Below are 9224 nucleotides of genomic sequence, written 5' to 3' on the forward strand. Positions count from 1 at the left end.
CTCCTGCTGCTGCCACCAATGCTGCTATTTGCCAAGCAAAGTACCCCACAGCCAGGTTCCTGAGATCATGCCAGCAGTACAAATTCTTCTCATTTAAGGCACCAAGGACTACAGACAAGGCTGGAGATCATGCAAGGAGGTGCAGAAATATGGCACTGTCCAATCTGCTGAAAAGCTGGAGAAAGACTTTAAAAAAAAAAGCTAGCAGCTCTGTTCACGGCACTGATTCGTTTTTTTAATTTTATGTTGCTTTTCAGCTTTAACTATCATCACGTGTTAGAACAAAGATAATACTTTTCTGTAGAAACACTAGACACATTTGGCTGAACCACCATGTGTTGATTATCATGTGGTAAGAGTACAAGAGATACACCAGCCCATATTGGATTTGAATTCTGGGACAATTAGTTTTTGAAAATTATATGACCAGCATATTAAATGGTAACTGTCAACTAAATATAGATTGCCTCAGCAGACAAATTCTTCCAGCACCATTTCTCCATCTAGTCCCTGATTCTTTTTGCTGGGCTACGCAGAAGAAGTCACACTGAACTGTGTTGCATGGGGAAAAACAAGATCAATTTGCATTTCTCCTTCCTGATATATGGTTGGGATCCAAAATGATGTCAGATTCTGAAACCTACATTGCAATGTTCCATTATCCAGTCACTTTTGGTTAGAGTTCTCAAGTCTTATTTAAAGTTCTCACTGGAATGGAAGGCTGCTTATAGTTAGATATATATCATTTATTGGCTAAGAAAACAAATTCTGCACTCTATACCTGATGCAGCTGTCAGCAGGAAAGCCGAACAATGAGGGTTTTACATTTAACTACTTAATGATTAAAATATTCCTCATAAATTGCACTGACACCTGACTGACATTTCAGGGGTACTCAAAGCTTTGCTTCCAACTTGATGGTTAATTTGTTCCAAACTTGGAAGCCTCTCAGTAAAAGCAAAACAAACAAAACATCTGCAACAAATTGTGCAACTCTGGAAGTGTTATTGCAGTTGTTCAGATGGAGAGTGACTGAACGCATTAGCAATGTTTTTGTTTTTGTTTTGGAATTGATGACCCAATAGACAGGACAAGGAGAAACTTAATATCTATTATAAGGAATAGATTGCTCTCACTATTTGGAACCTTTTAGAAAAACGTAATTCTTCCATGCTTAACCTTGGTTTCCAAAGAACAATTATTTGATTTAGAAGTGAACATATTCCGTCAATTATTATGAATCTCTCTACTGATATAATTATGAAGAATGTAGCAGGTTTACATAAAATAACCCAAAATACTAGCATCTGTACTTACTCTTGGAAATCCCTGCTGTTCTTCTATAAAAGAACCATGTTCCATTCATGTGAAAGCCTGTTATTTTATTAGAGTAGTTTGAATTTGTTTTATTTATATTATTTGCAAAATATTCCTCAAAAAAAGCTCCCCCCTCTGATATTTGTGTGTTAGTTTAGTCTTATGTAATGAGGTCACTGTTTGTAAATTAGAATTTTAGAATGCATGATCTCCCTTGTCCCAAAACCAGTAGCTGCTATTCCTCTACCTTCTTGCTAATAAACAGATATTGTGCTGAACACACCAGTCTCTGCTGGGTGAACTAACAATAGCAAACTGAGTGAGCACTCCAGAGGCATACCGGGGAAAATAGTGCCCAGGGGGTGGGGAGTGCAAGAGTAAGTGACAGGCGCACGCCTGAGCCACTCATTTCCTCCTGGCCCGGTCAGGCTTGGCAGTGGGCAGCTCAGGCGGGTGGTTCAAGGTGGGCACAGTGGGCGCAGCCAGCCTTCCTGTCAGCAGAGAGGTTGGGGAATGTAGGAGCCTGCCTACAGCCATGGCGCCTACCCGAGCAGCACAGAGGGAGCTGCTGGGCGCCGGCCAGGTCCCACAAGAACCCGGCCGATGCCCAGGCCCCCCCCTACGTGATCAAATGGTGTGCGCCAGGGGACATGGGATACCCTATGTTTCCATTAGTACACCACTGGAGCATTCTATTCCTGATTTGCAAGTAAAAGGAATCACATGAAGTCAGAAGTGGTATTGTTACTTTGGGTCTCCAGATCTTTATTACAAGATTCCAGATTATACCTTTTATTCAATGATTTCAGACAGCCATCACATGTATTCTTTGTGGGGGATTTAGGGGAAACAATGGGAACAGAAATTAAAAGTGTACGTGATAGTTACAAAGGCTGAAGAAGAGTCTGAGGATTATAAAACTATAGCTTTGCTTCAATGCATAGAAAGTATTTTCAGACCCTGACAATGAAACTTTAGCAGAGGTTTTAACAGCCTTTAAATATTACAGGAAAAATATGCGTTTGAGAGACACCAGTTCTGGCAATTACAATCTAATGAGGCTACTGAAACAAATAATTTTGTCATTGGGCTAAGAAAAAAGCTCAGCATTGGGAAGTTAGCCAATTTTAATATTTTATGCTAAGAGACAAGGTCGTGTACAGCATAACTGATTGCAAGTTTAAGAAAAATCTTTTAGAAAAATCTGCACTCATCTTTAAGAAAACTATGGATATTTGTAGAGTTTACCAGTGCCCAAGCTAGAGCTATATCTGCAGAAGTAAGGCTGCATACAATTCAGCTAAAGCAAAACTACCCTAGCTCACTGCTCAAGGCAGGTAAACTCTGAGCAAAATTTCCACTGCACGCTACTGCCCCAGCAAGGTTTGCAATAAATGTGCAATTGCACACAACCCCAGGCAGCATCCAGCCTTTGGAACATTTTGTTCTGAATGCTCAAAGAAAAAATAATTTTGCAATAGGATGCAGGCTGAAGGAAAACAATATAACGCTCGGAAAAGGCATGAACATGCTATTTATCGGCCCTTCTGGTGTGCACCAGCAATGTGGCAACACTATGATTTTTGGGCAAAACGGTAGTAGCCCTTTAACCATAGGGCTTATGCAACCATAAGGCCCTTTTAGCATTTGGGATCCTGATCCCAATGGTGGTCTAGCCAGGGCCGGAGCGAGTGAGAACTGCGCCCGGGGCACGCGTGCACCCAGCACCCCTGCCACACACACCCCCCACACACCCCTGCCATGCATGCCCCCGCCATGCCCTGTAATGCCCCCACCATGCCCTCTACACCGGCGTGCGCCCATTGCATCATGCCTCCCGCCCCCTTGGCTCTAAGCCACTGGGTCTAGCAACCCTACAGGAAGGGGGGCTCAGGTGTAGGGGACCTCTATGTGAGGCATGGTTGGGACAAGAGGGAGCATGTAAGTCAAAATGATGGCTATCTAAAGCTGTTCTCCTACATCCCATTTTGGTTTATGGCGTCAAAACATGAACTGTGCCTCAGGCCTCTCCCCACATGAGGATTGAACCATTCTATCCCAGTGCCTTTCCACTGGCTGTCTCTGTCTGGCTACAGTGGAACGCCTAATGGCATTTCTCCTTTGCATATGCCTACCTGGCCTGGTGGTCAGTGCACTGGTCTTAGGTGAGGGGCTGTTGGTTTGATCCTGTTCTCTCTGCCTTGAGTTTTGCTGCCTGTTGAGCCACTACCAGGAAAATGGATGTACTTTATTTTTTTGCCACTATCTCTGGCCCTTTGTTTCCTGTCAGACGTGCAGGTGAACTTCCCTAGTGAACTTTTTTTTGCTGTGGCTTGGGGGGTGGGAAATGTTAAAAAAAACTTATCTGGGGCATTGTTATATGTTTCTGTTTTGATGCTCCTATGCCTGCCTGACAAATGGCAAGTTGGGACTACAAGTTGGGACTTAGGCATTTAGCTGAGGGACAGCCTGAGGTGAATTGGCTCTAGAGCTCCTGCTGTTTCTACCATGCGTCTCCCTTGGGGTTGTGTGGTCACTAGGACTTTCCTCCCTGTCCTCTGGTGCTTTGCTGAAGGTTTGTGGCATTGAAAAAGTGTGCCTGCATTGGTGGGAAGTAGTAGGCTGTGCCTGTGCTAGGGTTGCCAGCTCCCAGTTGGGAAAAACCTGGAGATTTTGGGGGTGGAGCCTGAGGAAGGTTTGATTTGGGGAAGGGGGATTTCAGAAGGGTACAATGGCATAGAGTCCACCTTCTAAAGTGACTATATTCTCCAGATAAACTGATCTCTGTCTCCTGGAGATCAGTTGTAATAACAGGAAATCTCCAGCCACCATCTGGAGGCTGGCAATTTTGGCCTGTGCATGCCATGTCAGTGAGCAGCACCACTGCCTGATTGGTGGGTGTTGCCAAGATTGCTTACATGCCTGCTGTGCAACTGAAGCCTCATGGAGGAGTGTATATTTTTTATCTCTTATAGAATGTCCATGTGGAACTGATCTACAGCACCACTGTTATACTGCCGCCTGGCCACGGCTGCCATGGTGGTCCTCAGGATTTTCTGGAAGTATATTTGGGCAATTTGGAATGGGGGATCCACTTAGTTGTTTAAACTGTAATTTGGTATTTTTAAGCTTCTTTGGGACTCTCTCGGAATGAAATTAGGATTAAAGTGCCTAAATAAATTGATTCCTCCCAATATTATTATATAACTATGGATAACAGTGTAACAATTGTTGCGTATTATTTCCAGCAAATAATTGTATAAGTTTGCCCTAAAATTGTGAATATGTGCAGATGCTGTTTGGGTGGGTGAAACTATGAAGTGGTTATTGTGATTAGGGTTCCTCTTGTACAAATAGTCAAGCCTATCAGAAGTTGTACATGATGAATCAATCTTATGGTACAATTGTCTGCATAGTGTCGGGAACACAAATGATCTCATACTATGGCAGTATCTGATATTCAAAGAACTGCAAGTTTTACTTTTGTCACAGGAGGGAGCCCCAAATCACATTCTTCTGGAAACATGTTATTTGAATGTTTGTCTAGCTGTTCTCATGCAAGGTTTTGTCCAGCAAGAATTAGTAAACAACATAAATAGTACAGCATGGGCAACAAGGGAAAACCACAAATTCTGCCTGCATTGCTTTTCATATCTGACAAGCTAAAAAAGTATGGGAATAGCAGCGCCTTTTCATAGCTGCAGAAAGGACAGTATTGTAATCAAAGGCTGAAAACTAGATTAACACCTGGAACTGTATACCAAAAAATCTGCTGTGCAAGTCCCATTACAGTAAATGGATGCTGAAGAAGAATGCATGTACATGCTCAATCTTTCTAACCTATCTCCATATTATTATAAACTGGGAATGCTTTACTTTCCCTTAATTGTAGTAGTAGTAGCAGTAAGTTTATAGTCTTGGCCATAGGCCTTCACAATCTCCTCATACACAAACATAGTAATATAAAAAACAACACAAAAAACACCCCGTAAATACCAATATAGCTAAAAAGAACTTAATTAGCACTGATACAAATATCCCTGTCAAATAATAAAATATCATTACACCATAAATAGCCTAATTCTTCTTGCGGCATGAGTAAAAAGTGCTACTTGGTTGGAAATGTATGGATCTACTATACCTTACTGCTGTTTGCACAGACTTGTGGAGTGGTTGAACAATATGACCTTGGAGGTGAAAAGGGGAAGAATAGTCCAAGCCTTGATAGTCACTCTTATAGCATTGAACACATCGAAAATTATGCACATTCACTCTGAGAACACGTGTCAATGAGTTTTGGAAAGAGATCACACATTTTTAAATGTTTCTGCTGACTGATGGACATTAACAACTATTCAGGAAAAAAGCCCAGCCATACAACATTGTCTGGGTGCTGTACCTCTAAACTGTGATAAGAAGGAGGCTAGAAGCTTAACACTGCATTTTTCCCCTTGCAGAACAAGGTACTATAGCTTCTCACTTTTGCTGCTGTGCAAACAAGCTATTTTTTCTTTACCATATGAAGCTTTTAAACCCTCTAGGTATTTGGACTGTCATCTTTTTAACATTCTTTTTCTGTAATATATTGAGGCTTTTGGGTAATAGAGCAATTAGTGATTAATTGCATGTTTACAATAAAAATGTAAGCCTAGGAGGGTCTCCTTACTGGTTAAACGTTTTGAGAAAATTCTATCTGCTGCTAGACATAGCAAACGCAATCAACCCAGCATGCTATTTGAAGCTGATGTATTGGTGCTTGCTGGTTTGCTCTGGAACTCAAGCCTCCTTAAAAGAAGCCAAAGTGTTTAAAAAAATAAACTATGATGGAGTACATGGGGAAGAGAAATATTGACACATGAAGCTGATGCTGTCCTAACAAAGAAATACTGTTTTAATCCTTCGGCAGCTTTTTTTGTTTAAATCAAAAGTGCAAAACTTATGAAAGCACATGATATGAAAAGTGTTTCTTCACAGTAATCAAATGCAGTTGGAAATAAAGAGGTGATGTTGGACAACCCATTGGCTTGAATCCCAGTTTATCTTCAAGCAGAAGGGGAGAAAATTTTGCCAATTTCCCCCTCCTGCCACAAACCTCTAACTCCTCCTCCTCCTCCCTCACAGTTGTTCCTAGGGATCCCACCTTCCACTGTTGGGGAATGATTTTGGTTGTGGTGGAAAGGGGGAAGCAGGAAAGTTGCATTCCACTGAAGGAAATCCCTCCCACCTGTAAAAAACTTCCATGGAATCTGACCCATGAGCAAAGTATTAACAAGATGCTCCCAAGAAAAAATTCAAATCAGGCAACATAGTTGTTGTTCTAAATACCATACTTATAGAATTTATTGTACTCTGGTCATGGGCTATATAAATAAATATGATATGATGTGGAATTTACTGTTTATATTACAATATCAGTTTTCTGGCTCGTTTATGAATCAAAACAGAGAAACATGAAGCAATATGAAAAGTTCACTGCAAGAGTTGGGAGTCAACCGCACAGGAGGAGATTAAAAGAATGGTATTATGGCAGCGGATATTCTTAAAGAATATACTTATCTTACTGCAAAAACAGTAAGATCTTTGAGAGAATAAATTCTATCCTAACACAGGTTGACCATATATCACAATATTTACCTAAGTCCTGCTCCATAAAAGCTGACTCTCCCAAAAATGCTGAGCAGGAAATATTCCAGACAACTCAATTTCGAACTTCCTAGGAGAATGGAAATACTCCGTGGAAGGAAGTGAGAACATGGTTCTTAATGAGAGATTGCCCTCTCAACTACCACCCTGTATGATTTCTTATAATATGCTTATTTAGAGCACAGACTTTACTCTGAAACACCAAATATAAAATTTTACACCTCTCATGTATGCTTTTGGGCATGAAACCATCTCAAGTAGATCTGGAAACTGTAGAGTCCTTACATATCTCAAATCAAATACAGAGAATACTGCCTATTATGCCATAGGACCTATTTGCATTCAAAGGCAATATTCCCTACACAGGTTTTTAATAATTTGATAACAAAACAGCATACAAAGATTTTGTATGTGCAAAATGTGCAAAAACCATCAGTAGTATCTCTTCTAGAGAACCAAGATCAAGATCTAATACAATGAGAGGATCAACTTTTGCAACCAACTGCAGTTTCAGGACAATCTCAATAGAAGAGACCCTACTGAACCCTTCTTCAGACTTACCACCAAAGGAATAAATAGAGATCACTAACAGATTGGGGTATTTGCATTTGAAATTGCTGCGATTAAATAAAAACTCTTTTGAGTATGCTAAAACAGACCACTCAAGGAGCCATGTTGTCACACCCACTGATAGGAAACCAACATAGATAGGTCTCAATCACCATCTGTGGATAATAAGGAACTATACATAGATTATAATTTACAAAAGGAACTCCAAACAACTTCTTCCACAAAAATGGAAATAATGAAATTAAGTGAAGAACAAAGTCAACCTGCCCTTCTGAGAAGAAATGGCTGTGTAATCTCGGATAGGAAAAGAGATTTAGATAAAATCACAATAGAAGACTGACAATTAAGATTTAATGAAACCCCCAGTACCCCATTTACTAATGCAAATGGTGCCACCCAATTATCTTTAGTGTGTTGGAATATTGTAGGGTGGCAAACAAAAACTCAGCTTGTGTCTTCTTAGAATTTACTTCTCAGTTTGCGATGTTAACGTTCAGCAGGACTGATCAGATTAGATTAAAATACAATATTAGCTTGGAAGTGGAGGGTTGTGAAAGCTATTCTGTCTAGGAAAGGTGATGCTAGAAAGTAAGATGCTCCTAGATAATGATGTCAAAAGCTGCTTTTACATCAACCAACACCACAAGGAAGGAGCTTCTTGTGGCATGGACATATTTTTCAATTAAATGTTGTAAAATAAGATAGTGATCCGTTGTTGATCTACTCGGCCTAATCCAGTTTGTTCATCTTCTACTCAGCCTAATCCAGTTTGTTCATCTTGGTCCAACCAACTACATAATTTGAGAGAAAGGTGTTTAGAATATAGCTTACTGATTATGTTTATTGGGGGGGGGGGGTCTCCATGCAGAACAAACGCATTTCAAAACTTAAAGGTAATGTCAACATTTTAATATATTTAGACCCAACTTTTACCAAGAACAATAACAACAGTATATCAGCAGCAGACCTTTTTAAACAGATAAGAGTAATTAAAATAGAACGATATTTTTTCTTCCTTGTTCAAATATTGTCCCTGAATGTTCAAAGAGGTGAAGTTTCCCACCCACACACGTATCAGGTCAAATCTGTGACTTTTTAAACCATGATGCTACTTTTCCAAATTAAAGAGGATTTCATGGATCATCAAGTTGATTATGGTTTGTTTTTCTTATTTCTGTCGAGCTACTGCTATTGACCAGGCCAGCATCTAAAGTGAAGCAATTATGGATGAGGAATTAGCAGCTGAGGGAAAGGGTGGTCCTGTGCAGGCCTAGCAAACAAATGTGATTTTCTGCCATTGCTTTCAGCTTACAAGGATGTACCACTCAAAGCAGGTCGATCCAAAGATAATATTTAATTGAGGTAACAGAGACAAGAGAGTTATTTAATTTTTATTCACAAGTGTCCCCTGTTTGAGCTTGAATGACCAGATGTAAAAGAGGCTCAAAAAGGTTGCTATCGTAGGGAAAAGGTTAAACACCTCATCTTTACCAGTTGCTTTGTGATCAAAAATGGATCCTTCTCAGAGTTGCTTTTCTTCAGAAAAAAACAACTATCAGGGCTGCTTTATAAGCATATCTGAGTAGCATACTGATTGCCTATATTTAACAGCTCCTTAATACTTAGATATGAGTATGGTGATAAACCATGCAATTCACAATTCCATTTAGGGTTGCCCCATTTTAAGGAAAGAG

Source organism: Sphaerodactylus townsendi, linkage group LG05, assembly GCF_021028975.2.
Source record: "Sphaerodactylus townsendi isolate TG3544 linkage group LG05, MPM_Stown_v2.3, whole genome shotgun sequence".
Lineage (NCBI taxonomy): Eukaryota > Metazoa > Chordata > Lepidosauria > Squamata > Sphaerodactylidae > Sphaerodactylus > Sphaerodactylus townsendi.